At 45.1% G+C, this 12336-nt stretch overlaps 1 protein-coding gene across 1 annotated transcript in view; it reads left to right on the forward strand.

Annotated features, from left to right (window-relative positions):
• Nucleotides 1-10191: 10191 nt before the first annotated feature.
• Nucleotides 10192-12336, forward strand: part of LOC137094713 (retinoic acid-induced protein 1-like) — a 225493-nt gene continuing 223348 nt past the window's right edge. The window contains exon 1 of the mRNA XM_067461768.1: nucleotides 10192-10661. The gene's annotated coding sequence lies outside the window, so the exon portion shown is untranslated. The remainder of the gene's footprint in view (nucleotides 10662-12336) is intronic.

The following is a 12336-nucleotide window of genomic DNA, read 5'->3' on the forward strand; positions in this document are numbered from 1 at the left end:
CGCGAAGGAAGAAAGGAGAGAAAGAGGAAGGAAAAGAAAAAGGGGGAAGGGATGGAAAGAAGTAGAGAAGGAAGGAAGGAGAGAAGGAAAGAAAAAAGGAAAGGAAGGAAAGAGGAAGTGAAGAAAGAAGGGGAGAAAGAGGAAGGGAAGGAAGGAGAGTAGGAAAGAGAAGGAAGGATAGAAGCAAAAAGCTAAGGAAGGAAGAAAGGAAAGAGGTAGAGAAGGAAGAAAGGAGAGAAAGAGGAAGGAAAAGGGGGAGGAAGTAAAGAGGTAGAGAAGGAAGGAGAGAAGGAAAGAAAAAAGGAAAGGAAAGAGGGAGTAAATGAAGGAGGGAAAGAAGGAGGGAAGGAAAGAAGGAAAGAGAAGGGAGGGTGGAAGCAAAAAACTAAGGAAGGAAGGAAAGAGGAAGAGGAAAGAAAAGAAAAAGGCGGAAGGGAAGGAAAGAGATAGAGAAGGAAGGAGAGAAGGAAAGAAAAAAGGGAAGGAAAGAGGAAGTGAAGGAAGCAGGGAAAGAAGGAGGGAAGGAAAGAAGGAAAGAGAAGGAAGGATGGAAGCAAAAAGCTAAGGAAGGAAGGAAAGAGGTGCAGAAGGAAGAAAAGAGAGAAAGAGGAAGGAAAAGAAAAAGGGGGAAGGGAAGGAAAGAAGTAGAGAAGGAAGGAAGGAGAGAAGGAAAGAAAAAAGAGAAGGAAGGAAAGAGGAAGTGAAGAAAGAAGAGAAAGAAGGGGAGAAAGGTGGTGGGATGGAAGGAGAGAAGGAAAGAGAAGGAAGGATGGGGGAAAAAGCTAAGGAAGGAAGGAAAGAGGGACAGAAGGAAGAAAAGAGAGAAAGAGGAAGGAAAAGAAAAAGGTGGGAGGAAAGGAAAGAGAGAAGGAAGGAAGTAGAGAAAGAAAGATAAAAAGTGAAGGAAAGAAGAAGTGAAGGAAGAAGAGAAAGAAGGGGAGAAAGAGGAAGGGAAGGAAGGAGGGTAGGAAAGAGAAGGAAGGATAGAAACAAAAAGCTAAGGAAGGAAGGAAGGAAAGAGGTAGAGAAGGAAGAAAGGAGAGAAAGAGGAAGGAAAAGGAAAAGAGGGGAGGAAGTAAAGATGTAGAGAAGGAAAGGAAAAGGGAAGGAAAGAGGGAGCAAAGGAAGGAGGGAAACGAGGGAAGGAAAGAAGGAAAGAGAAGGAAGGATGGAAGGAAAATGATAAGGAATGAAGGAAAGAGGCACAGAAGGAAGAAAAGAGAGAAAGAGGAAGGAAAAAACAAAAGGGGGGAGGGAATGAAAGAGATAGAGAAGGAAGGAGAGAAGGAAAGAAGAAAGGGAAGAAAGGAAAGAGGTAGAGAAGGAAGAAAGGAGAGAAAGAGGAAGGAAAAGGAAAAGAGGGGAGGAAGTAAAGAGGTAGAGAAGGAAGGAAGGAAGGAAGGAAGGAAGGAAGGAAGGAGGAAAGTGAAGGAAGAAAAGAAATAAGGAGAGAAAGAGGGAGGAAAGGAAAGAAGAAAAGAGAAGGAAGGATGGAAGCAAAAAGCGAAGGAAGGAAAGAGGCAGAGAAGGAAAGAAAAAAGGGAAGGAAGAAAAGTGAGTGAAGGAAGAAAAGAAAAAAGGAGAGAAAGAGGGACGGAAGGAAAGAAGGAAAGAGAAGGGAGGATGGAAGCAAAAAGCTAAGGAAGGAAAGAGGTAAAGAAGGAAGAAAGGAGAGAAAGAGGAAGGAAAAGAAAAAAAGGGGGAGGGAAAGAGGTAGAGAAGGAAGGAAGGAGAGAAGGAAAGAACAAGGGAAGGAAGGAAAGAGGAAACAAATGAAGAAGAGAAAGAGGAGAGAAAGAGGGAGGGAAGGAAAGAGGTAGAGAAGGAAGAAAGGAGGGAAGGAAAGATAAAAAGGGAAGGAAGGAGAGAGGGAGCAAAGGAAGAAGAGAAAGAGGAGAGAAAGAGGGAGGGAAGGAAAGAAGGAAAGAGAAGGAAGGATGGAAGCAAAAAGCTAAGGAAGGAAGGAAAGCGGCACAGAAGGAAGAAAAGAGAGAAAAGAAAAAGGGGGGAGGTAAGGAAAGAGATAGAGAAGGAAGGAAGCAGAGAAGGAAAGAAGAAAAGGGAATGAAATATCAACTGCATATGATCCAACGGTTCAAAATGGAAACTGGGATGTGACCTATGGGTATGCCGTCTACATAGGGAAAGGATCATAATGTGGAAGAATGGGCACGGCAGGAGAGAATGTAGAAGGGAAAGATTAATCCCATTCAATCTTCTTGACGGTAAGTTACTTTTGCCCTATGACCTCCAAGTCTCTTTTACAGTCCCTAACTACTCTATGTACATCCCTTTCTATGGGAAAATATGACATCTCCTGGGTAGCATCTACACCAAGTATGGTCCAACTTGGACCCTCCAGGTGTTTTGGACTTCAACTCCCACCATTCCTACCAGGCTCGGGCTCTTTCCTTTTCCCCCTCAGCCGCTTAAGCGGCTGAGGGGGAAAAGGAAAGAGCCCGAGCCTGGTAGGAATGGTGGGAGTTGAAGTCCAAAACACTTGGAGGGCCCAAGTTGGACCATGCCTGATCTACACTTTGACACCACTATCATCTGCCATGGCTCAATGCTATGAAATACTAGAGTGCCTTGCCTTGCTCTTCAGCTAATGCAATGGATGGAAATTCATGTTTCACCTGCTGCCACATCCTTGAAACACTTCTGGCTTGGGTTTCTATGGTGACACGGCTGGGGCTCGTTGCAAGCCAAATTGGTGGCTTTTTCTGTTGTTGTTGTTGCCGTAGCAGCAACAACAGCTGCTTGGATGCTAGATAAAAGGAATACATGGCGGTAAGAAAAGTGTGTGTGTGTGTGGATTCGTCAAGTCCCGCACATCGCATGTTGAATAGGTTGGGTGAGAGTATACAACCCTGCCGTACGCCTTTCCCAATCTGTTGTTCCATAATCATGGTCAGTTCTTACTGTTGCTAAAGCATATAAAAATCAGGACTAAGAAAGGACAAGATGGATGGATGGTATCCTTGAAGTGACTGGACTTTTGTGAAGAGCTGAGTGATAAGGAGGTTTCCATCTTCTCTTTTTGAGTCTCCTCCTCAAGAAGACTTTTGTTGATCTCCATAACTGCAGGTGGGTTCCCAAGGGAACCCTCCTTATCACTCAGCTCTTCACTCAATTACTTATCTTCTGTTGCTATTTCTGACTCCCCTGAATGTTTTTGTGGCCCTGCACTTTCCAAGCCAGTTGCCTCACAGAGAGTCATTTCCAAGACTTGAATTTCTCAGACTTGAGACCCCATCACTTAGTGCCATGGGAAAGCTCACAATCCTCTCTAAATCATCAGTTCAACCATCAGCCTCTGGTGGCTGATCTACAACACTCTCTCCCTTTGTCTCCTTTCTCCCTTCCTTCCTTCCTCCTTTTCCCCCTCTGTCCCTTTCTCACCTTCCCCTATTTTTCCTTCAGATCAAGACCCCCTTTTCCCCACAATAACTATCTCAGGAGGTTTCCATCTTCTCTTTTTTGAGTCTCCTCCCCAAGAAGACTTTTGTTGATCTCCATAACTACAGATGGGTTCCCATGGGAACCCTCCTTATTACTCAGCTCTTCACTCAATTACGTATCTTCTGTTGCTATTTCTGACTCCCCTGAATGTCTTCCTGCACTTTCCAAGCCAGTTATCTCACAGAGAGTTCATCATTTCTAAGACTTGAATTTCTCAGACTTGAGACCCCATCACTTTGTGCCATGGGAAAGCTCACAATCCTCTCTAAATCATCAGTTAAACCAGTGGTTCTCAACCTGGGGTCCTCAGATGTTTTTGGCCTTCAACTCCCAGAAATCCTAACCGCTGGTAAATTGGCTGGGATTTCTGGGAGTTGTAGGCCAAACATATCTGGGGACCCCAGGTTGAGAACCACGGAGTTAAACCATCAGCCTCTGGAAGCTGGTCTACAGCACCCTCTCCCTCTGTCTCCTTCCTTCCTTCCTTCCTTCCTTCCTTCCTTCCTTCCTTCCTTCCTTCCTTCCCTCCCTCCCTCCCTCCCTCCCTCCCTCCCTCCTTTCCCTCCCTTTCTCACCTTCCCCTATTTTTCCTTCAGATCAAGACCCCCTTTTCCCCACAACAACTATCTCAAGAGGTTTCCATCTTCTCTTTTTGAGTCTCCTCCCCAAGAAGACTTTTATTGATCTCCATAACTACAGGTGGGTTCCCATGGGAACCCTCCTTATCACTCAGCTCTTCACTCAACTACTTATCTTCTGTTGCTGCTTCTGACTCCACTGAATACCTTTGTGGCCCTGCACTTTCCAAGCCAGTTATTTCACAGAGAGTCATCATTTCCCAGACTTGAATTTCTCAGACTTGAGACCCCATGACTTTGTGCCATAGGAAAGCTCACAATCCTCTCTAAATCATCAGTTAAACCATCAGCCTCTGGTGGCCGATCTACAACACTCCCTTCCTCTGTCTCCTTCCTTCCTTCCTTTTTCCCCTCCCTCCCTCCTTTCCTTCCCTTTCTCACCTTCCCCTATTTTTTCCTTCAGATCAAGACCCCTTTCCCCCCCACAACAACTATCTCAGGAGGTTTCCATCTTCTCTTTTTGAGTCTCCTCCCCAAGAAGATTTTTGTTGATCTCCATAACTGCAGGTGGGTTCCCATGGGAACCCTCCTTCTCACTCAGCTCTTCACTCAATTACTTATCTTCTGTTGCTGCTTCTGACTCCCCTGAATGCCTTTGTGGCCCTGCACTTTCCAAGCCAGTTATCTCACAGAGAGTTCATCATTTCCAAGACTTGAATTTCTCAGACTTGAGACCCCATCACTTTGTGCCACAGGAAAGCTCGCAATCCTCTCTAAATCATCAGTTCAACCATCAGCCTCTGGTGGCTGATTTACAACACTCCCTCCCTCTGTCTCCTTCCTTCCCTCCCTTTCTCACCTTCCCCTATTTTTCCTTCAGATCAAGACCCCTTTCCCCCTACAACAACTATCTCAGAAGGTTTCTGTCTTCTCTTTTTGAGTCTCTTCCCCAAGAAGACTTTTGTTGATCTCCATAACTACAGGTGGTTTCCCATGGGAACCCTCCTTCTCACTCAGCTCTTCACTCGATTACTTATCTTCTGTTGCTGCTTCTGACTCCCCTGAATGCCTTTATGGCCCTGCACTTTCTAAGACAATTATCTCATAGAGAGTCAGAGATTTAGATCAAGACCCCCACCCCCGAAAACAACTATCTCAGGAGGTTTCCATCTTCTCCTTTTGACTCTCCTCCCCAGGACTGTAAACTTCCAAGGCATTTGGCTTTCTATCAGATTCCCACAGAAGCTGCTAAATCTGCAGAACCTGGGTCAACAGGGAGAACTATAAATCACTCACTGACCTCTCCCTTTCAGCTGCTAAATATATGGCTTGACCTTTTTAAAATGCAGTTTTCACTTTTCCAAGGCAGGATTTAAGCCTGAGAGCTAAGGGCCCTTCCACACATCCCTCTATCCCCAAATATCTAGGCAGAAAATCCCACAATATCTGCTTTGAACTGGAAAATATGGCAGTGTGGACTCAGATAACCCAGTTCAAAGTAGATATTGTGGGATTTTCTGCCTTGATATCCTTGGATATAGGACTGCGTGGAAGGGCCATAAATTAGAACCTTTAATTTCACTTTAAAGAAAAATATAAGCAAGCGGAAACCATGACAGATGTTTGTCCTTTCAGGCCCCATCTACACTGCCATATAAAATCCAGATCATCTTCTTTGAACTGGATTATATGACAGTGTAGACTCAGGCCCCTTCCACACAGCTATATAAAATCACACATTATCTGCTTTGAACTGGGATATATGGCAGTGTGGACTCAGACAACCCAGTTCAAAGTAGATATTGTGGAATTTTCTGCCTTGATATTCTGAATTATATGGCTGCGTGGAAGGGTTCTAAGGCCTCTTCTGAACTGCAATATATAATCCAGATTGTCAAAGTTGATAATCCACATTGTTGTTGTTCATTCGTTCAGTCGTCTCCGACTCTTCGTGACCTCATGGACCAGCCCACGCCAGAGCTCCCTGTCAGCCATCACCACCCCCAGCTCCTTCAAGGTCAGTCCAGTCACTTCAAGGATGCCATCCAATCCACATTATCTGCTTTGAACTGGATTATCTGAGTCTACACTGCCATATAATCCAATACAAAGCAGATAATCTGGATTTTATATGGCAGTGTAGAAGGGGTCTCCTATGATCCAGTTCAAATGTGGATTATCTGCGTTGATAATCTGTATTATATGGCAGTGTAGAAGGGGAGCCTATTATAATGAAAGCAGGCATAAACAGATTTGGATCTCTGCAATCTATATTCGTTTACATTCAGAGAAAGAAGGAATGGTATAATTTACACCTGTGTTTATTGTGTTTTCAGTTTGGTTTCATGTATTTTAATATGTGTAAGTTTTAATACACCAGAGTGCTTTTCCAGGCATATTTTGATTATGTTGTCCTCCGCCTTGAGCCATAAGGAGAGTTGGGTAATAAAAAACAACAACTGTTGTTGTTGTTGTTGTTGTTGTTGTTATATATGCCATGGCTGTTTAAGTGACACTAGACTACATTCATTCCACAGCATAGCTATAGCTTTGGGCTCTAGACTTGGTGAAACTACAACAAACAGGATTCTCTAAGTTTGAACTATGGCCTAATAATAATAATAATAATAATAATAATAATAATAATAATAGGAATAATAGAGTCAAGGCAATTCAAATGATTCCAAACTGCATTCATTACACAGCATAGCTACAAGTTTGTGTTCCAGATCTTGTTAAACTACAGCTCTCATGATTCCCTATGCTTGAACCATTATTATTATTATTATTATTATTATTATTATTATTATATGGAAAACAACAAGGTGAATCCACAGCAGACACTCTGCTGGCTGTTGTATTGGATCACACGTCGGACACTTCCCAAGTGTCTAGGACTGTGTGATGTATCGGTGAATAGTGCATGCAGATCCCAGTAAGGTGGCCTTCTGCAGCTGGCAGATGGTAATTTTGTCAGGGCCGATTGTGTTTAAGTGCAGGCCAATCTCTTTAGGCACTGCGCCCAGTGTGCCGACCACCAAGCCACCACCTTGACTGGCTTGTGCCAGAGTCTTTCCAGTTCCATCTTTAAATCCTCATATTGTGTCAGCTTTTCCAGTTGTTTCTCTTCAATCCTGCTGTCATCTGGGATGGCAACATCCACGATCCATACTTTGTTTTTTAAATTATTATTTATTACTAGTTGTTCCCGCCACGCATTGCTGTGGCCAACTTTCCCTCCCTCTTTCTCTCCTCCTTTCTTTCTCTCCTTTCTTCCCTTTTTTTCTTTCCTTCTCTCTTTCCTTGCTTCTCTTCCACTTCCCTTTCTTCCCTTTTCTTTGCCTTCCTCTTTCCTTCCTTTCTTCCTTCTCTACCTATTCTTGGACTGCAACTCACAGCAGTCCTCCTGATCGATCTACCTACCTATCTATCTCTATCTCATCTATCAATCTGGAGGATTGCTGGGAGTTGCATCCAGGATTAGGAAATTAGAAATATGCAGGGATTTGGATGCTCTCAAAGGGATCCAAGGAGAAGAAAGCTTGCAGCTTGGAAGCAGTGCATTTGGATCATCCTCCTCTCCTAAAGGGCCTGGTCTTGGGGATGCTGGGAGCTGTAGTCCGGAAGAGAGCGTGGATATGCTTTTGTGTGTTTTGTTTGCCGGGGGAGTCGCTTTTGCACATGTACTGTAGCGTCTTTTTGCTCTTTTGGCTTTTGAAGTCCCTTCTGTTGTGTTTTTCAGTGTTTTAGGAGTGATGGTCACTCGTTGGCCTAATAGGTGTATTATGTCCATATTTCGTGTCAGTTCGTCCAGTGGATTTTGAGTTATGTTAATCCCACAAACGAACATTACATTTTTATTTATATAGATTTATTATTTACTAGCTGTCCCTGCCACTTGTTGCTCTGGCCCAGTCTGTGTATATGTGTTTTGTGTGTGTATATATGTGTGTATGTGTGTTTGCATATATATATGGTTTTGCACATGTGTTGTAATGTAATTTTTTGGCCTTTTAAGTCTCTTCTGTTGTGTTTTTCAGTGTTTTTATGAGTGAAGGTCACTCGTTGGCCTGATACATTTATTGTGTGTCCAAATTTGGTGTCAATTCTTCCAGTGGTTTTTGAGTTATGTTAATCCCACAAACAAACATTACATTGTATTGTCGAAGGCTTTCATGCCCGGAATCACTGGGTTGTTGTAGGTTTTTCTGGGCTATATGGCCATGTTCTGGAGGCAATTTTTCTCCTGACGTTTTGCCTGCATCTATGGCAAGCATCCTCAGAGGTAGTGAGGTCTGTTGGAAGTAGGGAAAATGGGTTTATATATCTGTGGAATGACCAGGGTGAGACAAAGGACTTTTGTTTGCTGGGGCTAGCTGTGAATGTTTCAGCTGATCACCTTGATTTGCATTCAATGGCTTGGAAGTGCCTGGGGGGAATCTTTTGTTGAGAGTGATTTTATGTGCCTGTTTGTTTCCCCTCTGTTGTTTTGCTGTTGTAATTTTTGAGTTTTTTAATACTGGTAGCCAGATTTTGTTCATTTTCATGGTTTCCTCCTTTCTGTTAAAATTGTCCACATGCTTGTGGATTTCAATGGCTTCTCTGTGTAGTCTGACATGGTGGTTGTTGGTGTGGTCCAGCAATTCTGTGTTCTCCAATAATATGCTGTGTCCAGGCTGGTTCATCAGGTGCTCTGCTATGGCTGACTTCTCTGGTTGGAGTAGTCTGCAGTGCCTTTCATGTTCCTTGATGCGTGTTTGGGCAATGCTGCTGCGTTTGGTGGTCCCTCTGTAGACTTGTCCACAGCTGCATGGAATACGGTAGACTCCTGCAGAAGTGAGAGGATCCCTTTTGTCCTTTGCTGAATGGAGCATTTGCTGGATTTTCTTGCTGGGTCTGTAAGTGGTTTGTATGTAGTGTTTCCTCATCAGTTTCCCTATGCGGTCAGTGGTTCCCTTGATGTATGGCAGGAACACTTTTCCTCTGGGTGGATCTTCATCTTTACTCTCGTGGCTTGTTCTCGGTTTTGCAGCTCGTCTGATGTCTGAGGTGGAGTCTCCATTGGCCTTACAGAACCACTTACAGACCCACCAAGAAAATCCAACAAATGCTATGTTCAGCAAAGTACAAGAGGGATCCTCTCACCTTTGCAGGAGTCTACCGTGTACCATGCAGCTGTGGACAAGTCTACATAGGGACCACCAAACGCATCAAGGAACATGAAAGGCAGTGCAAACTACTCCAACCAGAAAAATCAGCCATAGCAGAGCACCTGATGAACTAACCTGGACACAGCACATTATTTGAGAACACAGAAGTGCTGGACCACACCAACAACCACCATATCAGACTACACAGAGAAGCCACTGAAATCCACAAGCATGTGGACAATTTCAACAGAAAGGAAGAAACCATGAAAATGAACAAAATCTGGCTACCAGTATTAAAAAATTCAAAAATTACAGCAGCAAAACAACAGAGAGTAAACAATCAGGCACATCAATTCACTCTCAACAAGAGATTCCCCCCAGGCGCTTCCAAGCCATTGAATGCAAACCAAGGTGATGAGCTGAAACATTCACAGCTAGCCCCAGCAGACAAAAGTCCTTTGTCTCACCCTGGTCATTCCACAGATATATAAACCCATTTTTCCTACTTCCAACAGACCTCACTACCTCTGAGGACGCTTGCTGTAGATGCAGGCAAAACGTCCGGAGAAAAAATTCCTCTAGAACATGGCCATATAGCCCGGAAAAACCTACAACAACCCAGTGATTCCGGCCATGAAAGCCTTCGACAATAAATTCTTCCAGTGGTTTTTGGGTTATGTTAATCCCACAAACAAACATTACATTTTTATTTATATAGATTATTACTTTATATTATTATTATTTTATATTATTATTATTTTATATTATTATTATTATTATTATTATTATTATTATTATTATTACTACGACTACTACTACTATTACCACTGCTGCTGCTGCTGCTACTACTACTACTACTACTACTACTACTACTACTACTACTATTTCACAGCCATTCATTCCAGTGTAGTAACTTGGCCCCCTGGCTGCAATACCAGAGGCGTCCATTGGTCGGCGGTGTTGCTCCTCTGGGTGGCGCTGCCTGGCTTTGGCTCCTTCCCTCCCTCCTTCGTGTCCTTGCTGGGTGCGTGTGAGTGCGTGTGTCTGTGTGTTTTGCGTGTCTGCCAAGGGGAGAAGGGGAAAGGGGGGCTGGAAACCGGAGAGCGGGCTTCCGAGGCTCCCAGGCAGGGCTCCCGGCTCCCTTCCTGGTCCTCCCTCCTTCTCTCCTTCCCTCTTTCTTCCTCTCTCCCTCTCTCTCTCCTCCTTCTCTCCTCCGCATTGCCTTTCCACGCGCGATGGGTGTCTGCTGGGCAAAGCAGAGCCAAGCCCCGGGCTAAGGGAAGGGAAGGCAACGCTCTCGTCCTTGAACCTGTCAAGCCGGGCTCCATTCCTCCTTTCCCACCTTCCCCCCTTTCCTCCTTTATTCCCCCCCTCCCTTGGATGTGGAGCAGAGCCTCAGTGCGGATCTCCCGGGACAGATGCGCGTCTGATGGAGGAATCCCGACGGAGGGTCATCCCTTTCCTCGTCGAGGTAAGAGGCCCGAGGCACCCAATCCTCTTCCCCTTTTGTGATGACATTTTCCCCATTGGAGTAGACCCATTCAGTGCAATGCATTTACCGCCGTGTCGAGCCAACAAAGGCTTGCATTGAGAAAGGCTGGTTTGGTTTTGCTTTCCCATTAGAGTAGACCCATTGGTTGCAATGGAGTTACTCCCGTGTCGAGACAACAATGGCTAACGGGAGGCGTGTTTGTCAACAGGATTGTTTTCTTTTCGCCCTGAATCGTGGCATTTTTTGCGTGATGCTCGAAGACGCGTGTTTAATTCGCCAAAGGGATATAGGTGGCTTACCAGGTTGGAACCCATGGAGGAAGAGTTGCGTGTCCATGCGTTCAGATGTGACTTCCCCTTCCAAGGTCCCTTTGACGTCAGGGAGTCAGTTTAGAGTTGCGTGTCAGGCGTTCAGACGTTACCTCTCCCTTTCCCAGCCCCTTGAAGGTCAACAACTCGCTTTGGAGTTGCTTGTAGACACATTCAGACGTGACTTCCCCTTCCAGGACCCCATTGACATCAGGGAGTCAGGTTAGAGTTGCGTGTCCAGCGTTCAGACGTTACCTCCCCCTTTCCCAGCTCCTTGAAGGTCAAAAACTCGCTTTGGAGTTGCCTGTAGACACATTCAGACGTGACTTCCCCTTCCAGGACCCCATTGACATCAGGGAGTCAGGTTAGAGTTGCGTGTCCAGCGTTCAGACGGTACCTCCCCCTTTCCCAGCCCCTTGAAGGTCAAAAACTCGCTTTGGAGTTGCCTGTAGACACATTCAGACGTGACTTCCCCTTCCAGGATCCCTTTGACATCAGAGAGTCAGTTTAGAGTTGTGTGTCAGGCGTCAGTCAGTTTAGAGTTGCGTGTCCAGCGTTCAGACGTTACCTCTCCCTTTCCCAGCTCCTTGTAGGTCAAAAACTCGCTTTGGAGTCATGTGTCGATACGTTCAGACGTTAATTCCCCTTCCAGGACCCCATTGACGTCAGGGGGTCAGTTTGGAGTTGCGTGTCTGGCATTCAGACGTTACCTTCCCCTTTTCCAGCCCCTTGAAGATCAAAAACTTGCTTTGGGGTTGCGTGTCCACATGTTCAGACGTTACTTCCCCTTTGAAGACCCCTTTAAGGTCAAGGAATAACTTTGGAGTTGTGTGTCAGGCGTTCAGATGTTATCTTCCCCTTTCCCAGCCCCTTGAAGGTCAAAACCTCGCTTTGGAGTTGCATGTCGACACATTTAGGGTCCCTTTGGAGTTGCGTGTCAGGCATTCAGACGTTACGTCCCCCTTTCCCAGCCCCTTGAAGGTCAAAAACTCGCTTTGGAGGTGCGTGTTGACACATTCAGGATGCCTTTGACGTCAGGGAGTCTTTTTGGAGTTGCGTGTCAGGTGTTCAGATGTTACGTCTCTCATTCCCAGCCCCCTGAAGTTCAAAAATTCGCTTTGGAGTTGCGTGTTGATACATTCAGATGTTACTTCCCCTTACTCAGCCCTTCTGAAGTTGGATATTTACCAAAAATGTGGGGCAAAAGGAAAGGGCCTGAAGCTGTTAGGAATGGTGGGAGTTGGAGTCCAAAACACCTGGAGGGCCAAAATCTGCCCAGGCCAGATCTAACATCTTACAATGTTGGATTGTTATTACGACGGCCATCTTTTACAAAAAATAAGTAT

Source organism: Anolis sagrei, chromosome Y, assembly GCF_037176765.1.
Source record: "Anolis sagrei isolate rAnoSag1 chromosome Y, rAnoSag1.mat, whole genome shotgun sequence".
Classification (NCBI taxonomy): domain Eukaryota; kingdom Metazoa; phylum Chordata; class Lepidosauria; order Squamata; family Dactyloidae; genus Anolis; species Anolis sagrei.